Consider the following 27,272-nt stretch of genomic DNA (forward strand, 5'->3'; position numbering starts at 1 on the left):
CTACTTTGAAATTCTCCAGCTCTCCGGCTCTCTATCGAAAAAGCTGGGTGCCTGGGTGGCTCAGTGGGTTGGGCTGCTGCCTTCGGTCATGGTCTCGGGGTCCTGGGATCGAGGCCCGCATCGGGCTCTCTGCTCAGCGGGGAGCCTGCTTCCCTCTCTCTCTCTCTGCCTGCCTCTCCATCTACTTGTGATTTCTCTCTGTCAAATAAATAAATAAAATCTTTAAAAAAAAAAAAAAGCTGCTGTTGCTGAACCTGCTCTTATGGATCTATCCACCATGAGCATGGACTGATTCACTGTCCTGGGAAAGGCAACCAGAATTGAGAACATTATGACTTCTTCACTGTGATTTTTAAATTACTAGAACCAGTTCTTCTAACTCTACTTCTTTGTTTCCTACAACTCAAATACTGAAAGAGATCGCAAAATAAATGCCATCTAGGGGCACCTGGGTGGCTCAGTCAGTTAAGCATCTGCCATCATGATCTCAGGGTCCTGGGATCAAGCCGAGTCAGGCTCCCTGCTCAGCCGGGCGTCTGCTTCTCCCTCTCCCGCTGCCCCTCCCCCTGGCTCGTATGTTCTCTCTATCTCAAAACGAATAAATAAAATCTTTAAAAACAAACAAAATAAAACTCTCAAATCACTTGGCTTTAAAAAAATGCCATCTTAATACTGTTTTAACACAAAACAGGTGTTCTTTTCAGTTGTGTTTGCAATGGAATAAAACACAAGCATATATTAAGTTAATTTCCAGTGGTCAATTCATTGCACTTAAGATTTGTAAAAGTAAATGCTTTGGAGAACTCGAAAAAACACCTCTTCATCTTTTTAAACGTCAGTGTCCTCACAGTGATGGTGCTCTCAGTTGTTAGGAAATCTTTTGAGACAAGTGGGAGGGGAATGTGTGGGGGAGGGGGTAGAGTGATGCAAGATTTCTGAGTGTCAGGTGATTTCACAATTTGTTTTTCAATCTGTTTGGACTTCCAAAAAGAAAGACTCTCACATATCAACAGGCACATAAACTGAAGCTTAAAACACCAAAAACAAAAACACAGAGTTTCAAATATATGACATGTATATATTCCCATTATTTGATGGGATGCTCCAGAGAAACGTGAATTTTTCTCTGACAGATTTACTAGCTTGCTTCATCTGAACATTTGAACCATAAACAATACCTAATGAGAAAACTTTCTGTCTTCTCCAAGGTCAAAGTTGGAACAAGTGTAGGGAATTCGGTTTTCCTCACTCGACAGTATTCATCATTCTTGTGCTCAGTATGCTCAAGAAAAATGCAAGCTTCTTATAGTTAGCACAAAGACGCAGCAAATTTTCAGGGCTAAAATATAAACTCATGAAACCAGGAGGCTGTAAATATATAGTTAACAACCTCTTATAGTCCCAGATTTAAAGTTGAAACTCTGTGTTCTTCATTGTGAAGAAAAAGTCAATGTAATTGTAAGCAAGAAAACCAATCCTTGTTCTCCTGTTCCACTCTTTTGAGCACCTGTGAGAATTTCGGCTGTTATTTAGCCATTAAACTACTCATACTTTCCAAGTTTCTGTGTTTTTCCACTTTCTGTTGAGCATTTCTGGACAGTACTGATTGCTCAGCGATAATAGATAATAGGTACGTGAGGAAGGAAAAAAAATTCAAATTCCAAAATGGGATTTAGAATAGCAACAATAAAACATAACTGTCTGGAAAAGAGAGCCTTGGAAGGCAGGTGTATCAAATAAAATCCGTGCTTGGTTTGGATCTGGAGATGTTTCAAATTTGTCTCTATTAAGCATTTATTTGGTAAGTAATAAGCCAGCTAACTTTTCTGTGACTCTTGATTTTTTAAAAAAGGTTAAAAGCAAATGAGGACATGAGTTTGTTTGTTTTTGTAATCTCTACATCCAACGTGGAGCTCTTAACCGCGACTACAAGATCAAGAGTCAAATTTCTCTTCCAACTGAGCCAGCCCAGTGACCTGACATGAATCTATTATTTAAAGGAAATTTGGAAATTAAATATAAAGTGGCATTTATAAATTATATGGCAATAAAATGCAAATGTTTTGTTGCCAGATCCAGAAGCCTGAGACAAATCTTCCTACCATGACTGTAGTCTGTCACTACGTATTCTTCCAATACTCTCAGATTTTTCTGTCCTTTACTAAACCACATTGTATTCATGGGTACCACACACACGTTTATTTCATTCAAGTCCTAGTCAACTTTCCCGTATAGGTTAAGAATTACTCTCCCATTCAGCTGTGGCCTTCTCACAGCATTATAAGTCCTATGCATTTAACACTTCCGTACAGAAAAAGAACACACCACATTGGAATTGTGATGATGATATGATGAATCACATGTCAGTAGCAAGTTATTATATAAAGTTTGAAGCTTGTCAGAGCAGAAATGGTACCAAAAATAAAATCCCACCCCACCCCGCAAAACTCTTCTAATTCCCAGGGCCATCATTTTTAAATAAATCTTGCATGTCTTTCTTCCGTATCTCGCTAGTAGAAGAGTATTAACATTTGCAAAGTGTGCAGCTCATGTCCAGGTAGTAACTCAAGCAAATGAAGAAGTCTGGCTGGATCAGTGATTTGTCAGCAAGGCCTGAATCACAGGAGGTTGGTCTCTGGTGTATCCTCTTTGTCCAAAAAGTAGGAGGTGGTGGTCCACTGAGCCAGGAACTGCCTGGCAGGATCAACACCCTGGCTGGAGTTCAGGGTAGGTTGCAGTTTTTGGCTTTTGCTCTTGAACTAAAAGTTCAAGTGTGAAAACTGGGACTGAAGCCTCTTCTCTGCTGGAACCAGGATACCCCCAGTTCAGCCAGAAGTTAGTTTGAGGGTGTAGTGGCCCAGCATTCCAGGAGTGGCACATGGCAGAAGGAGGGGTGCCAGGGCTGGGTCCCAGCTGCAGAGCAGGGCTGGCCACACAGCCTCCACTTCATTAATATCCTGGATTTCTGGGCGCCCAGGCAGAGACGCTGTTGGGACAGAACCAAAATGTGACTTCCGTGCCGAGTCTATTATCTCCGCCAGGGTAGGCATGGATTTGAGAAGTCAGGCTGTGGCCTGCAGACTGCAGACCTCCTTCTCCACAGCGCACCGGCTCCTTTTTCCTTTATGTCTTGTTGCATCCTTCTTAAGAGTAAAGAGCTCCTATTTCTCCCTTGTTCCTTTTGCATAACCAAACGCTTCTCCAACAGTGCTTTCCAAAGCTGTGCTCCTGAACCTGTCCCCTTAGAAGATTAACTGTGATGTTTACCTTCACGCAAATTGTGTTTTTAAAATTACAATGCAAACAATAATTAAGGGGAAAAAATCAGGACAGGACAGAGTTGTATAAATTGAAGGTAGAAGTCTACCTCAATGCCCTCTGCTAACCCCCGTCTCTGGAAGGTAATAATCAATGGTAATAATTTGATGTGCTTTGATGGACCTTTCTCTAAATACATGCAAACATGTATGTATGTGTTTCCAAGAATTTGTGCCTTTTTTGTTTTGTTTTGTTTTGGTTTGTTTTTACAAAAATAGTTTCTCAATGTTCTCTTTCTTCATTAAAAATGAGTGTGTGGATGGCAGTAGGGGGTGTAAATGAAACATGCCTTTCTTTCCCCCGCCCCCTTCACTGCATGGGCTGACTCTGTGTAATCTCATAGCGGGAGAGAGGTTTCTGGTGTGGCATCCAGGACCTGGGGCATGCTGCAGAGGTGCTGGCCACAGACACATACAACATCTGGTTTTCCGATACAAGTCATGCAGCCAAGACTCAGGTACTTCTGTCTTGGGGGCTAACACAGTCCAGGATCAGGCTGATTTTAACCAGCTACGAGGAAATATGTGAATAAGTTTGTGATACATTATTTAGCTGAAAATGTCAGTGATTTAAATGCAACAGAATTGGTATGAAATGTGCCAGTAGCTAAAATTTTGTTTGTGGTTCAATCCTGCACTGCTATGAGCACAAAAAGCAATTATGATATATATACAAAATGGTAGCCTGATCAGTTGTTCACATACACACAAAACATAGTGCTTTCCACACATCCTAATTGCGTCTCTGTTAAGCAAAGTGTAACTGCAAATCCTAAAAGTATAGTATCCCCTTGTGTGATAGTTCCATTTCCTTATCAGGTAATACATGAAGAATATTATTGCGAAGTGACTAAAAGAAAGTGACTTAAAGTGACTAAAACTTTCCCTATTTATAGGGAAAGTTAAGGTTAAGACACCACTTTCACAGAAGACAACTGCAAAGACTTAAGAGTTCATACTCCTGCATCTCTGTATGTAAATGAGTTACTATTTTAAGATAATGACTGGTTTTTGTTGTTTTAAGATTTTACTTATTTATTTGAGAGAGAGAATGAGAGAGAGCCTGAGGAGAGAAGACCCGAGGGAGAAGCAGACTCCCTGTGGAGCTGAGAGCCCAATGCGGGACTCGATCCCAGGACTCCAGGATCATGACCTGAGCCACCCAGGCGCCCCTGTTTTTCTTTCTTGCGTTTCTCATTTGCCCACATCAACTTGTAGGTTAGAGGAAGGGAATGCCTCTGAGTAGGAGGGATAAACTGAAGTACTCAATAACTTTTCAGAAGGTTAAGGTAGACAAAATTGTCTTGAAAGCAGATACTACAAGAGAAGAAAGGATGATTTAAACTTCTTAAGACTTAGAGGCTGAAGGAACCACAGCACCACAGAGTTTCTTTTTTAAGCCACAGAGTGGATAAAATGGCTACTATTTCCCCAGCTTGAAGAAGGGAGAGATTCAAAGGGAGACCTAGTTATGGTGTATGTGCTGTCCCCTGAGTAAGGGTAAGAGAAACCCCCTAAAACTTAGGAGGACTGGAGAGGGAGACTGTGGGGAGTTTTGCCTCTATTCTCAGAGGATAGACAGCCTGGACTCTAAGCTTTTCACAGCACACCAGGGAGGAGCTGGGTGTATGGACCTGAGGGGAGCCTCCGCCCCCACGGAGGGAAGGAGAGTGCCCACTGTTCTCAACCCACGTTTCTCAAGAGGAGCACTGACTTGGGGAGCCGAGAATAGCCAGGGGGCTCAAAGGGCCTGGGGTAGGATGAGGAGGATAAACACATGATCATGACACCTACACATTATGAACCGGGAGCATCAGCAGCAGAGGCCAGCGGGCCCAGTGGGGGTTTTACCTCAAGGCCAACAAGGGCAGAGGATGAGAGAAGACTAAGTGTTCCGTTCCCACCTGATGTCAGGGTGATACACATTCCTCACTCTTTCTCCCTTCACTACCTCAGCACGAAAAGAGAGGAGGGGAGAAGACAGAGAAAGAGCAATTCTGCATTAAGCGAGAATTACTAAAAAATAAAACGAGATCTGAATGCACAAAATGCAGTTTTTCATGGGCAAGGCTCATGTGCCAGGCTAAGATCAGAGAGAAACAAAGCTACATATAGGCATATCTGATCCATGTCTGGAATTTTCACACCCACTATCTAGTCACACAGACATCCAGGCACCACTAAACAAGTATTTGTGTCTGTCTTTTTTTTTTAAATAATAATATAGACCCTGGAGGTAAAAAGACCTGGGACTGAATCCTGTCTTGTCCCCTTAATAGCTTAATGACTGAACAAATTTCCTGATCCAAGATTTTGCTGCAGTAAACCAGGAAAAATAGTGTCTTGTAGGCTTGTTGTAAGGATTAAATGAGATACAAAGGTCACCGCATATGGTAAGCCCTGAATAAATATATGAAGCCCTGAAAAAAATAAATGATCATGATAACAACAATAATTATTATGCATGTGCTCCTTTTGACTCTAAGTCTTCCTGCACTTCTCCTTGGCAAGATTTAGTTACCTGTTGTATACAAAGTATAGCACACCCAACTACTAATACTATAAATGCTTAGAGACTAAGGGGACATTCACGTAAAGGTCTTTAATGGCACTATTTAAGGTTAACCCCCTTTACACGTCTATTTATGTTTATTTCATTTCCACTTTGTTCTCAGGGAGGGATATATGCTTTGAGGTTTGGGGAAATCTGAGGTAAAATCCATTTTAAGCCAAGATAGAAGTCTAAACTTTAGATTTGGGGGGAACATCTATTCCCTAGCCCCCTATCCTTCTCCCCCTTCACTCTGGTGGGAGAATCATGGCCCAAAGCTTCATGTTTGGTTTTCTCTTTTCCAAGCTCATCGGAGGCACAGCACTCCTCAGCCTCACCGCAACACCCACTAAAGAGCATTACCTTGTACATGGCAGCCAGAGTCCCCTCTCAAATATTCAGCCTTGTAGTGGTTTTATTAATAGCCCTCATATAGCAACCAGGTATTTCCTGTACTTCAACACCTGTGAGGTGGTTGGCAGCAGTACCTTCAGCACTGTCTCTGGGGCTTCCTTCTGATCTGAGAGACTGCACTAGACAAAGCAACCAAGTTCTGGCCTAAGCATCCCACACCTGTCACTCAAGGGCGAGTGGGCAATCCTAATTCTATCCAGTAAAGCTATTAAAGTGCAAAGCCCGCAGAAAATCCCATCCCCAGCAACACCTGGGGAAAAAACAGCACAGCCACATAGGCACAAGCAGCAGCCGTGCTGTGCTGTACTCAGCAGAAGAAACAGCATAAAGTCTTCGCCAGTTTCTTGGGTGGCCTCAAATAAAGCATCTAATTGCTTGACTCAGTTAACTTATCTTTAAGAGGAGGTTAATGATGCTGTGCCAGTTCGCCTCAAAGGGGTATTATCTAAAGCTAAAGACTGCACTGTTGAAGAACCCAGTACTATGTAAATGCTGTGATTATCAGTAACCAGCACTGGTTTCATTCAGATGGTGAATCAGTTTGTTTACTGTCACCATTACCTATATTAATACAAACAGTGGAAAAGAGCATTTTCACCACCAGCCTCTAGATTTTAAGGTGAGGCAGACCTCTCATTCGTTCACTTTGGTCTCTGAGTCTTTCTCCTAGATCCTGAAACGAACCTTTTCCAACAGAGAGGAGCTTCTAACCTACCAAGTGTACAGTTTAGAGACTTGGTGAGATAAAAGCAGGCAAATTTAAGTTGGCCTGATGTCAGCTGAATTACTGGGCCTCCCTCCTCCCACAGATGTTTTACTTCATCTAATTATATTGTGGAAGAGTCATACATATATATCAACATTTGGCAAATACTTTATTAACAGAACTGTGGTTTCTTATAATTATTAAGAATAAATGTCCCTTGGCATAGGAGCACATCATCAGAGTATCTAGAAGTTCCTGTGTGACTCATTCTCCAGTCACACTTAGGAAAACATACGTTGTATATACTTGTGGAATAGATACATACAAAGTTGCAAGTTGTCACTTTTAACTCTAAAGGCAACTCACTGACATCTGAAGCCACAGGAAAGATTGTTTTTTGCCAATTCCTCAAGTTTCCTCAGGGTCGATGGAACTGCTGAGGAGACTTCAAAGCAAGTCCTGGTCTACTGGGAAAAGAGCCAGCTTTGGCTCTCATCTGGCTGTGGAAAAATCCCAGAGTAGATCTAGGAATATCCTAGATATTCCTAGTGTTGAGATAATCACCATCATCATCCAGCTGTGTAGATCCTGCCCTTCTGTGTTGTTCCTTTCTCACTGAGGACTCTGGGGAAGGCCTTTATTGTGTTAATGCTAGCCTCACTGACTGTAGACCTGGGAGATAAGAAGGCTGAGTGGGTTCCACGTGTGGCCTCACAGTGCACCCAGCAATATCATTTCATGGGGCATATTCAAGGGACAGAGGATAATCAAAGCCCTAGAATTCCTCTCCTGACTTTGTGTCCCAAACTACCTTGCAAACTCCTTCAAGTAGAGGTCCATGGCTATTCCCATGTGTATTTTGTGGGCTATGCTTTAGAGATTCTCCCTGTCTGAAGAAAAGCAGATTGGTTCTGGGATGATTCAAATCACAATTTGAATTAGAGCATGGTGTCAAGTTTTGGAAATAGAAATCAAGTGAACTGTGTCATATTTCCATGTTGTCAGTCTGGTTGAGAAGGAATATACTTTATATTCTTCTACTCTTCTCAGTAAACTGCCTACAAAGACTGTTTCATATATTCTAACAACTGCCACCTCTCGTACCCAAGTATATTTCCACAATTATGTTACTGGAATTTTTATCAGGTACTTGCCCTCCCCCGCTTTTTTTGGCCATTTGATTGTGAAACTAACTGTGGTCTCCTAAATTGTAGACTACCGGTCTTAAATACTGACAAAGTTCAGGACACACTATCCCAAAACAGGACATTGAGGCATGTTGAATTTGAAAAACAGCACATGTAGGAAGGACTCTCTGACCTTCCCCTAAGGCAGGTCATAAAACCCTCTGTGAAGGATGACCTCCTCATCCCCAGAGGAAAGATCTTTATCTTCAAGAAGGGGAGAGGAATCCCAATGAACAGGTCTTGCTGTTTCCCCCAATTTACCACACAAAGCTCATGCTCCTTTTTGTCCTATCCCATTTTCCCATGACCTTCCATCCTTTGTCAAACCTAACCTAAAATCACCCAGGTCTGATGTCTTCAGGCCTGATCATTTCCTTATGAAGGTTCCCAAGTCACATGAAGCTTATAATAAATAAATGTGTATGGTTTTCTCTTCCTCACTCTTTTGTTACAGGTCCCCAGCTGAGAACTTAGAAGTGAAGTAAAAGCTATTTTTCCTCCTTACATCACAAAGTGGTAGGCAGGTAACAAGTTGTGAACAGCAGCCAAGAACGGGGTAATTTCTGGAGGATGAGAACAGTAGTCAACACTGGGTTAAGTATTAATTGTCAAGGAGTTCATAGCAGAGAGATGGACAGTACTACTCTCAGAAGTAAAACCTCTTCCATCTCAGAAGTCTCCCAGTAGTTGCTCTTACACATTAGAATTGGCCCCATGGTGTTTATTGTTTCTCCTATATTGTTTCTCCTATTGTTTCACCAATAGATGTGGAGGTATTGGCGTATTATAGCTAGAAAGTTTTTAATAATCAGTGAGTAATAAGTAAGGTTTAATGAAGCCTTGTATCATCACATTACTAATCACAATGGCAGAGGTTTTCATGTTCTTGTTAGGTTTAAACTTTCTGTATTCAACTTTTATTTATTTTTTTGAGATTTACTTTTTAACACAGAGAGAGATATAGCTAGAGAGGGAACACAGCAGGGGAGTGGGAGAGAGAAGCAGGCTTCCCATCTAGCAGGGAGCCTGATACGGGGCTCCATCCCAGGACCCTGGGATCATGACCCAATGACCCGTTAAGGCAGATGCTTAATGACTGAGCCACCCAGGTGCCCCTGTATCCAACTTTTAAAGATGAATATTTTTTTTAAGAGGAAAAAATTTTCAAAGTCTGTTACTCTGTGGACTATCACAGATCTCTGAATCAGAGCACTATCTATTAGGAAATGTTCTCTCTATCCCCACATTCATGGGTAATCTCATGCGAACTGTTAGCTTGATAAAATAAGGAAGCCATCTGTGGTGTGTATGTTGTTTTAGACATAGCTGACATATAGTGTTTATATTAGTTTCAGGTGTACAGCATAATGATTCTGTTTGTTGGTACCTGCCTTTTCACTGACTTCTGCTTAAAGCTGATGAAGCACAGAAAGCAAGACTTTTCCAAACAAGAAGATAAACTCACTTCTTTATTCAGCAAACACAACCAACTATATTCATTACTGAATTCTTTCTGGTACTGTATACTCATTGAAATAAGCTAGAACAAGCCCATCCTGAATATTCTTTGATAAAATAGACACTTATAGCATTATCATAAGGGAAAGAGAGCTGATATTGGAATCCAGACCTACCTCTACCTAAATTCCTAGATATCAAGTTCTGGGCAAAATATCTAACTTTCTTCATTCATGGCCTCTCTGTACAAATGAAGGATGTAGAAATGAGGCAGAGTAGCGATGTGATTAAGATCTCAGGCTTTGCAGGACAGGCCTGCATTCCAATCCAGTTCTATTCTGGGGCTTGTTAGTTGAGTACCCTTGGGCAAATTACTTCAACTTCTTGTATCTTAGTTTCCTTATCTATGAAAGAGAAATAACACTACCTCACCTCATGAAGTTGTTGCTACAAAAATTAAATAAAAGGATGTCCACAGTGCTTACTTTTAATTATTAGTTCAGTAACTGGTTCTTAACAATACTCAGTAACTCTGGTTTTAAAAAAGAAACGGTGCAAGAACTTTTGAGATCATGAGGCATAAAGCTCTTCATTTTTTACTTGAGAAATGGAGACCCAGACATCAAGGATCTTGTCCAAGGTCACTGAACCCACATGCTTGTGATACATATTTCCAAAGCTTTTATGAGTTCTGTGCTGTAGTCAGAGTCTATCTCTTTGTGACCTAATCTCCTATTTACTAAATATATGGACTATTAAACTAGGTGATCAAGTTACTGTCCATGTAAAATCACCAGTAATTACACTGCTGTTTGTTGAGGCCCTTCTGTGTTCAGGGCATGCTGCCGGAGAGCGTGGGTGTTATAATGGGCATATGAGAATCTGTCTCTGGTCTCAAAAGCGTTTACAGTTGAGTTGGAGAGACATTTATGAGACATGTAAACTACTGGGATAGCCACAAGTGTTCTAAGAGTTGGACATGGGCTGTGAACACACATTATAAGGTCCTACAGACAGTGAGCTCCATTTTGACCTGTCAGTGGTTGGCTTCACAGAGAAAATGGCACTTTTCCTCTATGAAGATTAAACTGGATTGGAATACACAGAGAGGAGAGGGAAGGACATCACGTTTCTTGCAAAGCATGTAAAGTACAGAGGTAGAAAAGGGCACCATTAAGTGCGGGGGCATTCAGCGAAATGCACTCACTCAATCATTTCTTATTCTGACCTTGTCTTCTCAGTGTGTTCTATTTCTACAAATGGCAGTGGGTGTTTTCACGTGTGTGTGTATGTGTGTTTGCACACATGTTAACACACGAGTCTTGAACTCCTGACTTTAAATACTGGCCAGGAAAGCACCAAGTACTTCTGACTCCCCGAAGTTCAACAGCCAGAAAGGCAGAGATGTCATCTTTGAGCTTGCATGCTCTTGACTCTCACTCCAATCTATCAGCTCATTCTGGCTCTTCTACCTCCAGCATATTTCTCAGATTCCTCCCCTTTCTCTTTTTTTCCACAGATAGTCACCCATCCCAGTATCAGCCTTCATTACCCATTGTTGTACCTACGCTACAGGTGCCCCCATTCCATTCCTGTCCCCTGCGACACATTCTCCACACAGCAGTTTTCCACAAATCTTACCATGGAAGCCCCAGCTGAAAACGTGTCAGTGACCGCCAATTTTACTAAGCATATAATCCAAACTGTTTGTTTCAGCCTTCAAGGCTCTGCAGGATGTGGCTTCCTTATTCTTCAGACTTCATGTCAGGCGACCCATCCCCTCCTTGGCTTGCTGTTCTTTGAAACAGCCAAGGTGCTTCCCAACTCAAGGTCTCTGTGCTTGCTCTGCCCTTTGCTTGAAACATTACTCCCCCATTTTGTGCAACCTGCTTACCTTTCACACTTCAGCTTAAATGTTACCTAGGTAGAGAGGCTTTCTTTGATCTAACTATGTAAACAAATCCCCTCTGCTATTCTCTCAGATTGTACCTTAGGAGTTTTCTTTTCTAGCACTTACCACTTCTTTAGAAATACATAGCAAAATTTTCTCGTTGCTTAACTTTTTAAATGTTTGTTTTCCCTACCAGAACATAACCTCCATGATCAGGCTTGGTCTGCTTTGTTCATTTTTCAGCCTCCAGAAACTCCTACTGAAAATTTCAGAGATTAGTGAATGGATTTACAAAAGGAAATAAATGGAAAGCCATTATAGCAAGTAAGTCTCACAGAAGCAGCTGCTTTAGTGATAGCATTCACCCTGGAGTCTGTAAACAGGAGACTACAGGTGTTTACAAAGCAGTTGCTGTATTTGGGGGGCAATTCTAAAAGAAATATACCATTATTGCAAGAGAATGACTATTACCTTTTATGAGAAGGGGACTCAGAGGTGCTTGGAAAGGCTGAAGGGAGATTGGTCACTAACCGCTAAGCTCATTGGCTTCACATCTGGAAAGAAACAAATTTGTTTTCAGAAACTAACAAATTGGGAAACCTGTGTGGCTCAGTGGGTTAAGCGCCTCGGCCTTCAGCTCAGGTCGTGATCTCAGGGTCCTGGAATCGAGCACCGCCCTGCCTCAGGCTCTCTGCTCAGTGGGGACTCTGCTTCCCTCTCTCTCCCTGCCTGCTTCTCTGCCTACTTGTTATCTCTCTCTGTGTGTCAAATAAATAAATAAAATCTTTTAAAAAATAACTAACATATTACTACATGGCGAGGGAATTTCTCTATGTATTAAAGGACAAATGTTATATTCTCTCCATCTAGTGACTGCTATCCTCTTGTTAACTTGCTCTCTCTGATGACAGAAGAAAAGAGCTCTTGCCTAGCTACTTTACATCACTTACCATTTATCTGGCCAACTGATGATTACAGGCATTCCCTTGATTTCAACTTCCCTTATTTCTCTTCCAGCTTTCCTCTCATAATCAAAGGCCACTAAATACTTGTCCAGAAGTTTTACAATCTTACCAAACGCTCTTGCCCAAGGTCAGTGAACCAATGTGTCTGTAATACATATTCCCAAAGCTTTTATTAGTGCTGTGATCTGGACAAAATACTATATCCTTGTGACCTAATCAATCAAGTTCAATAACAAGTGACAACAGGATACAATATTTCATTTACTGAGGGATTTTTTTCAAATGTGCCTGGCATTACGCTAAACCTTTTACAGGCATCATCTCTTCTAATCCTGCCTGCATGGATTTAGTAATTATAATAATTATAATCTCCTTTTCACAGAGGAGGAAACTGAGGCCTAGTGAAGCTAAGAAACTAGCCCAAGTTCACACTATTATAAAGGAACCTGGGTTTCAAACTCAACTTTGAACCTATAAAGTGCCAAAGCAGTATCAATATGCATCAGCTAATAAAGCACATCAGAATCAAGCATATTTTTTAACATCAAGTGATGTACACAATTAGCTAAGCTTTTAAATATTTTATACAGGAATATTCTGCCATATCCATTTTCTGTTTCTAGTTATCAACAGTTCAAGTGTATTAGGTTCCATTTTTGCTCTATAGAACTCATTTTGCTTTTCTGGCCTCTCAGCAATTATTTTCATGTTTCCTTGTTTTATTTGATTGGTCGCTTTTCCCTTCTTACAAAAAATAGGGCAGCCATGCTTCTCTGTAACTTTGGTGGGTCAGTGCAACCTCTAATTCCTTCAGCCTCCTCCTCTCCAAGAAAAGCTGTCAAAATACAGGAACTCTCAAATGTCTTGCATCATCTCACACAAACACAGGGATGAAGAGGGATATAATTCTCCTGAAGCAGAACAACTGGCAACAGCTGGCACAACTCTAAAGACACCATCTGACTCGGTCTTGAAAGTCAGCCTCAAAATCAGAATTACCCCACCTATACCAGGACCATCTCACTAACTAGCCACACTTCATGACATACCACCTGCTATCGCTGTTCAGCAAAGATAGGAGCCTTACCCTTAATATTTTGTAAGTAAGACCAACAAAGTATCCTTTGTACCTCAGGACAACTGGGTATTCGTTAAGGTACAAGGCCCACAAAGACGTGGCTCCCCTATTCTTTGGTAACCCACAACTCATGATTAAAGAACATGTTTCCAGTGTTTAGAATAATTGTAAGGAAAGGTGACTGGACACAACTGCAAGAATCTGGAGGTTTGCTTTGTATTGTTAACTAACAAGAGGCAAATCAGAACAGAGTTAATACAACTCCCCCCCACCCCCAGTTACCCAGCATTCAAAGCTACAACTGGAACCACATTATAATAATTTTAGACCCCAAAGCAGTGTGATGACTTGATGCATAATTTTCAACACATGGCTTATTAATCCATTCTTCCTGTGCTTCGTTTCAAATACTGGAAACTATAAAAAGATCTGCGTGTCACTCCCCTACCAGGGGGGTAAAAAAGGAAAGAAAGAAAGAAACGAAAAGCCTAACAGACACGGAAAAAAGGCAAGAGCAACTGGAAGCTCAGTTTTGAGGAAACACATGGGATTGAAGCATCCGACGCAACTCTGTAACCAACTGTCACACGTGACACCCCCCCTCCCCCGCCCTGCGCAATCCTGGTTGTCACCAGGCTGGGGAGAGGAGGCCGTGCTCCCAGGCAAGTGTGCAGCGGCTGGGGCCCTGCGGGGCGGGGGAGCTGACGCCACTCACGGAGCGGGGAGGGTCTTCCAGGAAGCCGCAGGCTCGGCTGACTGCCGGGCTGCGGGTCGGGATCCGGGCCGCGCCGCCTGGGCCGGCACGTAGCGCCCAGCGTGACTCAGCGCTGACTCACCGCGCTCGCTGCCAGTGGATTTCCCCGTCAGCGGCTCCCGCTTGCCTGTCCTCGCCGCCGCCTGCTCCGCGAGCCCTTTCCTGCTCTCCAGGCCAGTCCCTGCGATTTCGGCAGAGCAGCGGGGCCGACTTTACCGCCTTTGAATCCCGACCAAAGCAGGGAAGTGACTAGCTTTGTTTTCTTTGACTTTAAGAGCTCAATGGCCCACTAATCAAATTCTTTCATCAAAGGCCTGTTGGAGCATATCCCTAACATAGATCGTCCTTCCTCGGTGACTTAAAGATGACCTCCGCTCAGAGTTTGCTCCTGTCGTCCTAAGCCTGCATCTTATTTTTATCCCACATTTTCTTAGGTTATCTTTTCAATATGTTTGGTAACTAGTCTTGGCACAAACCCACAAGGGCAGTGACGCAAATCAGGTTGGAACTTGGCATGATGTGTGGGCTTGAGTGACTTACTGTAAAAACCAGGGAACGCTTCATAAAGACGTTACTATGAGCCATCTCAGTTGCTGATTAGATGCCCTGCTCAGTTTCATCTGTCACTATCATCTCTGCAAGGTACCAGGACAGACTTAAAAATGCAGACTCTTGAGCAGTCATACTTATTATTCTTCCTCTCCAGGATTCCACAAGGAAAGCAACCGTACAGCACAATTTCTCCAACTGCAGCTCTTGGACCATGGATGGAGAGTGGCTGGGGGGATGTGGCCACAGTGCAGGTTCTTAGACCCCTGCTCCAAACTACAGACTGGAAACCATTTGTTTGCTTGAGGGTTATTTGGAAAGATTTTTATTCATTCATTTGTGAAAAAGTGAGAGAGAGAAAGTGTGAGCACAAGCAGGATGAGTGGCAGGCAGAGGGAGAAGCAGGCTCCAAGCAGGCTCCGCACTGAGCAAGGAGCCTGATGGAGGACAGGATCTCAGGACCCTGGGATCATGACCTGAGCCTAAGGCAGATGTTTAAGCAATTGAGCCACCCAGGTGTCCCTGGAAATCTATTTCAATGAGCAGCCCATCAGAGATGCCTATGTACGCTGAAGTTCAAAAACTACTAGCCAGAGGATGACAGTGTGAGACATTATCCTGTGAAGATGCTGGGGAACATTCTCACAGTGGAGAACACCTTATTCTAAAGTTGATTTTGAAGTTCTGATACTAGGCAACCCAATTTCTAAAACTGGTTTTACATACAATTTTGCTTAACTGTATATTAATACAGATACATTCTTTTCCTTTTTAATTAGACATTTGGCTATGCAATGAAATGTAGTACCTACGGAGTAAATTTTATTACAGACCTGTTATTTCCTAAACCTGACTTTGCATCAGAATTAGCTACAGAGCCCTTTAACACTAATTCCTGGACCACACCTCATGCCTAAAGAAACATCATCTCTGAAGATGAGACCTAAGAACTGGCAATTTGAAAATCTCTGAAAAGTTAGGTCTCTGGACCTTAGCAAACGACCCCTCTTCCCAAGTACAAGAGAAATTTCATTAATTTCATGATAATTGGCTTGTATTGTTCTTTTATGGTGCCCACTCATCTCTGCCTGCACTGTTTCCTTTTGAAATCACAACTGAAAAAATAAAATGAAAAGTGACTACATAGGATACCAACTTAGTATTATACTGCTAAATGTATGTCTTTAGAAAACGAATTTGAAACCTTTGTTTTCTATTTTTTTGTTTGTTTGTTTTTAGACAGGAGCTGTTGGGAGATTGGAGAATAATCTAGGAATCTATTTTGAAAATTTCCCTATTCTTCTTCCCTGGGATATTTTACTTGTTTACCATTTTCTTTTCATCTCATTGGGTAAGTTTCCCCCACTTTATCCCTGTTAGCATTGTGGCAGAAAACCTAGATGTGACACATATCTGACAAGAGACCTCTCCTTGCTGACTTTTCTCCAAGTATGGTCTTTGAACCAGAAACATGGACATCACCTGGAAACTTCTAAGAAATGCAGACTCTCAGGCTCCACCAGAACTACCATATTAGAATTAACAATTTAGCAAGATCTCCCAGGTGATTTTGTGTATATAAAATAATATTGGAACTACTGGTTTGTAGTAATGGTAACAATCTGAGGCTGATGGAATTTAAAAAAGAGGAAACAGGAAGTGGGCATGAGTTAGTTTCCTGGAGCTGCCAGAGCAGAGGTCCACAAACTAGGTGACTTACAACAGAAATTTTCTTCCACAAGTTCTGGAGGCTAGTAGTCCACCAAAATCAAGATAGATAGAACCATTTGTTCTATCAGTGGTACTGGTTAAGACAAAATTCTACCGTGATATTACCATAAAAGCCCTAAAATTTAAAAAAAAAAAAATTACAGCTTAAACTATAACCACAATGAGAGGCAAACTGGTAATATCTTGGGATCAGGGTAAGAAAATGAAGGGAATCCTTAAAACATCAGGAAGAGATAAGAATAGGACCAGAGAGGCAGCTCCAAGATAGTAATGTCTTTTTAAAAGCTCTTGACTGTAGCAGACATTTGTTTCTGTTAGCCCAGCATTGGTTCTCCCTCTTTCCTCTAAAGAAAACTCTCATCATACTCACTAGCATTTTAGTACAGGACATCAACCAGTTTCCCTTCCCCCTTCCTCCCAAGGGTGAAACACATGACTCTTTAATTTCTGTCCTGCACATCTAAATCTGGGTGAGTCCCAAAAATGCAGAGAGTGGCTGAAGCAGTCATTTCAGTAGTCATGCTGGAAGACACTAACCAGATGTGTCAGTCTGTCCACTGAGAATATCACAGTAACCCTAGCTGCTGTCCTCCCCAAGTCCCACTTATTTAACTTCTTTTGTTCTCAGAGCTACCCAGTGTCTTTCCAAATGGTTTTCATTAGTTTCAAAGTCTAACATTTTTAATGTTTATTTTTAACTTACCATTTTAGACTATTTCTTATTATTTATTATAATTTAGTGTTAGTTATTTTAATGGAGCCAAGAGTTTGCCCCAGTTGGTTTCTATTGCTTATAACAAAGGAGCCTGACTGTTATGAAATTATTGATGGGGAAAACACATATTGCCCACAGCCACCCCACTAAAACAACCTGACTATAATCTGCATCCATGACAAACAGGACTCTTGAAATATAGCAAAGGCCTTTTCAGTTTGTTTTTTCAATTGAATTTACCAGCTATCATTATGCCCTGTACTTCAAACTGAGTCATTCTTCCCTTCTGAGCCACCCAAATTGCCAGGGGGCGCACAAGAGAGAATCACTTTTGTTATGCTGCTTGTGGACACCAATAATCATCTTTATGTTGCCTCCAATTCCTCATTGTGGTTTTCATGATATTTGCATTATTAAGGAGATTAAAGGAAAGTACTCCAAAGTTTCTCATTAGAGCTATTTTACCAGGGGGCTAATTGGCAAAAAGAAAGTCCCTATGATGCCAGACTAAGTTTGATTTTTTTCTTTTCAAGCAAAGATTAGCCTAAAGCCTTCATCCTGGCCAACACGAAAATGTTGTCTTTTGAACTCCACTGAAAAAATTTAATGTGATCAAGGTATATCAGCTTCTCAAAATCCATACTCCCTATTCTCCTCAATCTCCCTTCACATTAATTTCCTTAATTTTATCTTCTGCCAGTGGTTGCATGGTGGATATGGTTTCATTTGGCTAGAGTAGGAAGCATATAAGGAAGAGTAAACCCAAAAAAGTGGTTGTTTTGAAATTATAGTGAATCATGAGTGTCATAGTGAGGACTTTCTACTTAAATTTTTTTTTTAAAAGATTTACTTATTTCAGAGAGACAGAGAGGGAAAGAGCAGGCCCACCCAAGTAGACTCCTGACTGAGCATCTGAGCCAGAAGGGGAGCTCCATCCTGTAACCATCAGATCATGACCTCTGCCTAAATCAAGAGTCAAACCCTTAACCTAATGAGACACCCAGGTGCCCCTTAAATATAATTCTTTAATTTTTTTTTTTTAAGATTTATTTATTTGAGAGAGAGAGGGCTTGCCCAGGTGAGCACGGGGAGAAGGCTGCAGGGAGAGGCAGAAAAAGTCTTAAGTAGACTCCATGCTGAGCATGAGCCTTACTGGGGACTCAGTCTCGCAACCCTGAGATCAGAACCTGAGCCAAAACCAAGAGTCCGACACTTAACCAACTGCACTGCCCAGGTGCCCCTCTTGAATGTTTCTGATCAAGATAAAAAAGTGACACTTATCAACTGCATATTACACACCCGGAGCTATCTTATCCATTGATAGGTGAAGATTTAGCCTTCTGAAATGCACCTAAGAATTTAAGTAAAATATTTAAGCCTCAGGAGATTTTTTTTTTTAAATAGAGGACTTTTTTAAAGATTTTATTTATTTATTTGACAGAGACAGAGTGAGAGAGGGAACACAAGCAGTGGGAGTGGGAGACGGAGAAACAGGCTTCCCACTGATCAGGGAGCCGAATGTGGGGCTCGATCCCAGGACCTCTCAACAACTGAGCCACTCAGGTGCCCCAGATATTTTTTAAATCAGTGACAGACAATATGAATATCTATTTGTTAAAAGAGGATATATGCTCCCTGTCATTCTCCTCTCTTTCTTTCTTTCTCTTTTTATCTGTCAAATTCTGTCCTCTGAGTATTACCCTTTTAAATCATACTGGGATTGATAATATTCATATATATCTCAACTGGAGTTTGTCTACAGGTTTAACACTGAAATAAAAAAAAAACTGGTATTACTAAGACTATATGAATATTCTTCATGGCAGAATGTAGTATAGTCATGATTACATGTCTTTTTCTATACTCTGTTTTTCATAAAGTTTTTAATTGTCCTTCTCTTTTTTTTTTTTCATTATCTCCCATAATTTCTTCCAAAATTCTCATACTACCTGGTCAATGAAGACTTCTTTTTCTAGGAGATTTCCAGTCCCTGCTACCCCTCCAGCCTCTGAACCAACTGCACTCCAGGCCTGTGGAGCAGTTATCGCTGAGACTGCCTGCACTGCAATACTAGGTGAGAGACTGTTTCTCAATCTCTTTGTCCCTAACATATTCCCTCATGCTCCAGCATCTTTTAAAGACAGAATACCTGGGAAATAAACACACTAATTCTTATATTCCTGGAAATGTTTTTATTCTGCTTTTACATTTATTTGATATATAAGCTGGGTATAGAATTCTTGGTGAAAATCACTTTCTATCAAAAGGTCTGACAGCATTCCTCCATTGTCTTCTGCCAGTACTGAAGAAGAAAAATGAGATAAAAGCCTGAATCTCAATCTTTTATTTCCTTTTCACTCATCTTGAATTTCTTCTATTCTAAGCTTTCTATATTTTGACAGTGTTGTTCCTAGATATAGGCATTTTTTCATTTATTCTACTTATCACTTAGCAGAAAACTTTCTGAGAACTCAAGGCTTCCTTACGCTCTCTATTTTTTCTGTATTTCCTTTCTCCATTTTCTCTGACTTCTTCTGAAAATGTGGGTAATCAGATCTTGGATATCTAGGACAACTGTTTTTCTTACAGCTCTTCTACCTGGTTTTTTGATTCTTTGCACTATATTTTCAGCAACTTCCTTAATTTTATCTTCTCATCCTTCTATATACATTTTCATTTTGGGAAGTATGTATTTAGTTTCCGAGGATTCTTACTTAGTATCTGATTATTCTTTTATTATAACTAATCCTATCTGCTTGAATTTCTCTGACAAACTTATTAGGACTTCTCATTTGTTTAAGAATTCTTTGTTCCAGGGCACCTGGGTGGCTCAGTGGGTTAAGCCTCTGCCTTCGGCTCAGGTCATGATCTAAGGCTCCTCGGATCGAGCCCTGCATCAGGCTCTCTGCTCAGCGTAGAGCCTGCTTCCCCCTCTCTCTCTGCCTGCCTCTCTGCCTACTTGTGATCTCTGCCTGTCAAATAAATAAATAAAATCTTAAAAAAAAAAAAAGAATTCTTTGTTCCTTGACTTATTTGTATTTCCTTATTCCATGCTTATATCTATTTCCTGATGCATTTAAAGTGTCTAGGTTGTGTTTTTATATTTATAAAGAGGCTGCCTTCCAGGTCAGGTCATGATCCCAGACTCCTGGGATTGAGTCAAGCTCCCTGCTCAGCAGGGAGTTTGCTTCTCCTTCTGCCGCTTACCCACTTGTACGCTCTTGTGCTCTCTCTCTCAAATAAATAAAATCTTTAAAAACAATTATTAAAAAAAAAAAAAAAGCACAGATGCCTGGATTCTACCTAGGGATTATGATTTAGCACCTCTAGGATGGATCTAGATATCTCTATTTCTTTTTCTAATACCTTCCCCAGCTTTTGTATACAACCAGTACTGAGCACCACCAAGTTACTAGGGCTTAGGGAAGAGGTAACTTTACAAGACAAAGCAGAGGTAGGATCCTCATGACCTGGCAAATGCCTGGTTATGGGGAGAAGAAAAAGAATGGAATCAAAAACAACTGCCAGTTTTTAACCTTGAGTGACTTCAAAAGTGAAAGTGAAATTACCATAAGTGGGGAAGAGATAAGTAGTACTTCCTTCTTGATTTCTCCTTAACAGATACTGTAATAAATGCCACCCCTATGAATATATATATATATATATATATTTTTTTTTTTAACATTTTATTTATTTTTTTGACAGAGAGAGATCACAAGTAGGCAGAGGCAGGTAGAGATGGTGGGGGGGCGGGGAGCAGGCTCCCTGCTGAGCAGAGAGCCCGATGCGGGGCTCGATCCCATGACCCTGGGATCATGACCTGAGCCGAAGGCAGAGGCTTTAACCCACTGAGCCACCCAGGCACCCCCCACCCCTATGAATATTACCAAGGAGCTCCTTATGTGGAAAAATCACTAATAGGGATGTTAGATTACAAAAAAATAATGAATAAATAGATGTGTAAATATATTCTCAGACTGGAGAACTAGTATTTGTATGTACAACATAAACAACTATCCACTTTTGACCATTTATGAAGGTATTAAAAGATTTGCATAAAGCATTCCAAACTGAATGTGAGTTATCTACTAGCAGAGAATTCCTGGTTTTCTTTCAACCAAGTGTCTTAACTTCTCAAATGTAAAAGAGCAAAATTCAAATATACAATACATCTTGTGCTTAATGTATGTGAACACAAAAGTGCAAAAAAACCTCAGTATCTACAACTCTTGAAGTAGTGATGCAACATGGGGGCTTAAGTGGGTAGGAGAAGAATCAATGAAACAAGATGGGATTGGGAGGGAGACAAACCATAAGGGCTTATATTCTTATAAAATATTGTTCACACAAGTTCACTTTCTATTAATAGTACAGCATGATGACTCATTTTGTACATTTAGAGTCTATTGAGGATTTTTAGATCTGTAATACCTGTGGTAACCAATAGCTCCTTCACATTACAGCAACTATTTGGGGAGCAAAAAGTTCTTCGAAAATACTGATTTTTTTTTTCTTTTTAAAGATAAAGGTATAATTTATATGCAGTAATTTTAGTCTTTTCAATGCAAAATTCTGTAAATTTTGACAAACATATACTCATATAACCATAATCAAATAAAAGTAATTTACCACTCCTCAAATTCCCTCTATATTCATTTGAAGTCAGATCCTAATCTCCCAAACCTCTGGCAACAACTGATCTGTTTCCTCTTTTTCCCCTCTCCAGATTGCCATGTAAATGTTATCAAGGAGTATATAGCCCTTTAAATTTGGTTTCTTTCATTTAGCATAATGCATGTAAGATTCATCCATTTTCTTCCATGTACCATGAGTTTGTTCCTTTCATTGTTCATAATATTCTATTATATAGATGCACCACAGTTAATTTATCCAAATGATATTTAACCACTGACCAATAACTTTATTTGGTTGAAGAAATGGTTTCATGACTATTAAATTATGCTATTTATCACAAAAAAGGGAAAATTAGATAAATCCCCTTTTGCCTTGAATTCTTTAGTATTTGACTGTATGTTAGGTATAACTATTTCAACCAAATTTTTTATATAACTGAAAAAAACCCAGACATTTATTATATCTTTAATTGTGGGTATACATTTGAAGCAGGTGTTCTAATTTAAGGGTTTTATCTTTTTTTAATTTGATAAATAAAAATACATTTATTACTATAAACTTCCAGATATACAGCTTTGGCCACTGTTTATAAGTTTTGTTATTAGCAGAGTATTTGTTAATTTACAAATCATTTGTATTAGCCATTTTTCTTTTTTTTCTATTTATGTTTACTAACATATTATTTGCCCCAAGGGTACAGTTCTGTGAATCATCAGGCTTACACATTTCACAGCACTCACCATAGCACATACCCTCACCAATGTCCATATTGAAGGGTTTTCTTTTCCTAGGATGGAAATGACAACATATACTATTACTATTGCTGGTAACACCAGAGAATGTTTTGCTTAAACTTCTGAAGGCAAATACTACATGAAGGCCCTAATCAACCCAGATCTCTGAAATGGCTCACTTCCCACTGCAACCCTGTTAATCTTTTAGCCCATGGAGGCAACAGGTGGGTTAGCAAACAGCTAATAGAAGGACAACTGCTGTCCTTCAGGATCAGTGCCAATGGAAAAAAAGTGACCTGAAATACAGATCTTAGGCTTGACATGATGAAAATCTAATGCCACAGCTGCTGTCTCTCACAACTGTCACTCATCATGGTTTCTTTTTAATGTTTTTTAATTGAAATATAATTGGCATACACCATTAATTTCAGGGGTACAGCATAAAGATTCAATATTTGTATGTATTGTAAAATGATCACTGCAGTAAGTCTAGTTACCATCTGTCACCATAGTTACACAGGTTTTGTTTTTTTTCTAAGAGAACTTTCTAGACCCATTCAGAAACTTTCAAGTATGCAATACATTAATGACTATAGTCACAATGCTGTACATTACACCCCCACGACTTACTAACTGGAAGTTGGTACCTCATGATCCCCTTACCCATTTCACTCATACCCTTCCCAATCTGTTCTCTGTATCAGTGAAGTTTGTTTTGGTTTTTTGTTTTATGTGCCACATATAGTTAAATCATATGGTACTGGTCTTTGATTTTTTGTTTCACTTAGCATGATATACTCAAGGTCCATCGAGATTGTCACAAACAGCAAAATTACATTCTTTTTTTATGACTGGGTCGTATTCCACTATATATATATGTATACCACAACCTCTTTATCCATTCATCCATTGACAGACACTTGGGTTGTTTCTATATATTGGCTACTGCAAATAATGCTACCATGAACATAGGGGTGCATATATTTTATTGGATTGGTGTTTTGGGGTTTTGTTTTGTTTTGGTGTTTTTGTTTTCTTTTGGATAAATACCCAGAAGTGAAATTACTTGATAATATGGTAGCTCTATTTTAATTATTTCAAGGCACCTCCACATTGTATTCCATAGCGACTGCAACAGTTTACATTCTCATCAAGAGTGCACAAGGGTGGGACGCCTGGATAGTTCAGTGGGTTAAGCCGCTGCCTTTGGCTCAGGTCATGATCCAAGGGTCCTGGGATTGAGTCCCGCATTGGCCTCCTTGCTCAGTGGGGAACCTGCTTCTCTCTCTGCCTCTGCCTGCCTCTCTGCCTGCTTGTGTGTACTCACTTGCGCTCTCTGGCAAATTAAAAAAAAAAAAATCTTTAAAAAAAAAAAAAGTGCACAAGGGTTCCCTTTTCTCGACATCCTTGCCAATACTTATTATTTCTTGTCTTCTCAATAACAGCCGTTCTGACAGGTGTAATGTATATCTCATTATTGTTGATTTGCACTTCTCTGATGATGAGTGATGTTGAGCATCTTTTCATATGCTTGTCAGCCATCTGTAGGTCTTCTTCAGAAAAATGTCTACTCAGATCCTCTACCCATTTTTTCATCAGTCTGTTTGTTTTTTGGTAATATTAATCCTGTATTGGATATATAATTTGCAAATATCATCTCTCACTTAGTACATAGCCTTTCATTTTGCTGATAGTTCCCCTAGCTGTGCAGAAGCTTTTTAGTTTAATGTACTGCCAATTGTTTCTTTTGCCTTTAGCGTCAGGTCCCAAAAATCATCAACAAGACCAATGTCAAGGAGATTACCCCCTATGTTTCTTCTAGGAGTCTCGTGGTTTCCGGTCTCACATTTAAGTCTTTGATCTATTTTGAATTATTTTTTGTGTATGGTGTAAGTTAGTGATCCAGTTTTATTCTTTTGCATGTGGCTGTCCAGTTTTCCCAACACCATTTATTGAAGAAAGCATCCTTTCCCATGTTCCCATGTCCTTTCCCATTGCCTTCTTTGTTATAAATTTACTACATATGCATGGGTTTATTTGGGGGCTCTTTATTCTGTTCCACTGATGCATGTGTCTGTTTTTATGCCAATAATACCATGCTATTTTGATTATTACAGCTTTATAACATAATTTGAAATCAGGGTCTGTGATGCCTTGTTATTTCTGTCAAGATTGCTTTGGCTATTTGCAATCTTTTGTGTTTCCATACAAGTTTAGAATTTAGTATTTTTTTTGTTCTAGTTCTGTCAAAAGTGTTGTGTTTTGATAGGGATTTCATTCAAACTGCAGATTGCTTTGAGTAATATGGATATTTCAATAATATTAATTTTTCAATACATGAGCATGGAATATGTTTGCATTTATTTGTCTTTTTTAATTTCTTTCATCAATATTTTGGTATTCAGTGTACAGGTCTTTCACCTCCTTGATTACATTTATTCCTAGGTATTTTATTCTTGCTTAATGTAATTATAAATGGGATTATTTCTTAGTTTCTCTTTCTTAAAATTTACTTATTTCTATTTAAATTCAATTAACATGGGATGAATTATTGATAGAGGTCAGTGATTCATCAGTCTTAAATAATTCCCACTGCTCAATATATCCTATGCTCTCCTTAATGCACATTACCCAGTTATACCATTCCCCACCCTTTTCCACTCCGGCAACCCTCAATTTGTTTCCTATGCTTAAGAGTCTCTTATGGCGGATGCCTGGGTGGCTCAGTCAGTTAAGCATCTGCCTTGCTGAAGTCATGATCCCAGGGTCCTGGGTCAAGTCCCACATCTGGCTCCCGGCTCAGTGGGGAGCCTGCTTCTCCCTCCGTCTGCCACTCCTCCCGCTTGTATATACTCTCTTTCTCTCTCTGACAAATAAATAAAATCTTTTTTTAAAGATTTTATTTTATTTATTTGACTGAGAGGCAGACAGAGAGAGAGAGAAGGAAGCAGGCTCCCTGCTGAGCAGAGAGCCCGATGCGGGACTCGATCCCAGGACCCTGAGATCATGACCTGAGCCGAAGGCAGCAGCTTAACCCACTGAGCCACCCAGGCGCCCTAAAATCTTTTTTTAAAAAGTCTCTTATGGTTTGTCTCCCTCTCTGATTTTGTCTTATTTTTTCCTCTTTCTCCCTATGATCCTGTTTTGTTTCTTAAATTCCACATTATCAGCAAGACTTAATTTCTCTGATAGTTTGTTAGTATATAAAAATGCAACAGGTTTTGCATATTGATTTTTTAGCCTGAACTTTACTGAACTGATTTATTGGTTTTAACCAGTTTTGGTGGAGTCTGTAAGGTTTTCAATATGTAAAATCATGTTGTTCATGATAGTGACAGTTTTACTTTTTCCTTTCCAATTTGGACGTCTTTTATTTCTTTTCCTCCTTAACTACTCTGGTTAGGACTTCCAGTACTATGCTAAATAAAAGTGGTGATAGTACACAACCTTGTCTTCTTCCTGTTCTTAAAAGAAAAGCTTTTAGGGGCACCTTAGTGGCTCAGTTAAGTTTCTGACTCTTGATTTTGACTCAAGGCATGATCTTGGGGTGCTGGGACTGAGCCCCACACTGGGCTCTGCAATGAGCACAGAGCCTGCTTGTCTTTCACCTTCCCCCAACTTGTGCTCTCTCTCTAAAATAAATAAATAAAATCTTGAAAGAAGGAAGGAAGGAAAGAAAAGAAAAGAAAGCAGGCTTTTAACTTTCCACTGTTGAGCAGTGTTAGCTGTGGTCTCCTCATATATGGCCTTTACTGTGCTGAGGTGTGCTTCATCTAAACAAACTCTGTGAACATTTTTTTTTTAAATCTAAAAGTATGCTAAATTTTGTCAACTACTTTTTCTGCATCTCTTGAGATCATTTTTATTCATTCACATTTTTAATGTGGTATATCATAGTTATTGATTTGTGGATTGTGAAACATCATATCATCCCAGAAATAAATCACACTCAATCATGGTGAATGATTCTTTTAATGTATTGCTGAATTCATTTTGCTTGTATTTTGTTGAGGGTATTTTTCATTTATGTTCATCAGGAACACCGGTCTATGGTTTTCTTTTTTACAGTGTCTCTGACCAGTTTTGGCATGAGGGTATTGCTGGCCTTTGAAAATGAGTTCAGAAGTGTGCCTTCCTCTTCAAGTTTTTGGAACAGTCTGAGAATTGGTATTAAAATCTTCAAATGTTTGGTGAAATTCATGAGTGAAGCTCTCTCCTCCTGGACTTTTGTTTCTTGGGAGGTTTTTGTTTACTGATTCAATCTTGTGGCTGTTTTGTAATTCTTCTTTGTTCCTTTCTTCCCTTGTGCCTTGATAACTTTATGTAATATTCTGCTCAGATTCCTTTCTTATCTTTTATGTATCTACTATAGGTTTTCTTTTTATGGCATAACAAGGCTCACATATAATGACCTATTTGTATAACCACTATTTTAAGTTATGCTCCACAAATAAGTGAAGCCATATGATAACTGACTCTCTCTGCTTGACTTATTTCACTCAGCATAATCTCTTCCAGTCCCGTCCATGTTGGGTACTCATGGGGAGATGGAGCAGAGAAGGGAGTTGAGGGAAATTGGAAGGGGGC

At 40.0% G+C, this 27,272-nt stretch overlaps 1 protein-coding gene across 1 annotated transcript in view; it reads left to right on the forward strand.

Moving 5' to 3' along the window:
- Window positions 1-27,272, forward strand: part of LOC309861740 (uncharacterized protein) — a 43,572-nt gene that overhangs the window by 10,474 nt on the left and 5,826 nt on the right. The window contains exons 4-7 of the mRNA XM_082724932.1: window positions 16,110-16,221; window positions 17,850-17,933; window positions 18,758-18,879; window positions 19,293-19,390. The gene's annotated coding sequence lies outside the window, so the exon portion shown is untranslated. The remainder of the gene's footprint in view (window positions 1-16,109; window positions 16,222-17,849; window positions 17,934-18,757; window positions 18,880-19,292; window positions 19,391-27,272) is intronic.

Source organism: Mustela nivalis (assembly GCF_964662115.1).
Source record: "Mustela nivalis genome assembly, chromosome: 3".
Lineage (NCBI taxonomy): Eukaryota > Metazoa > Chordata > Mammalia > Carnivora > Mustelidae > Mustela > Mustela nivalis.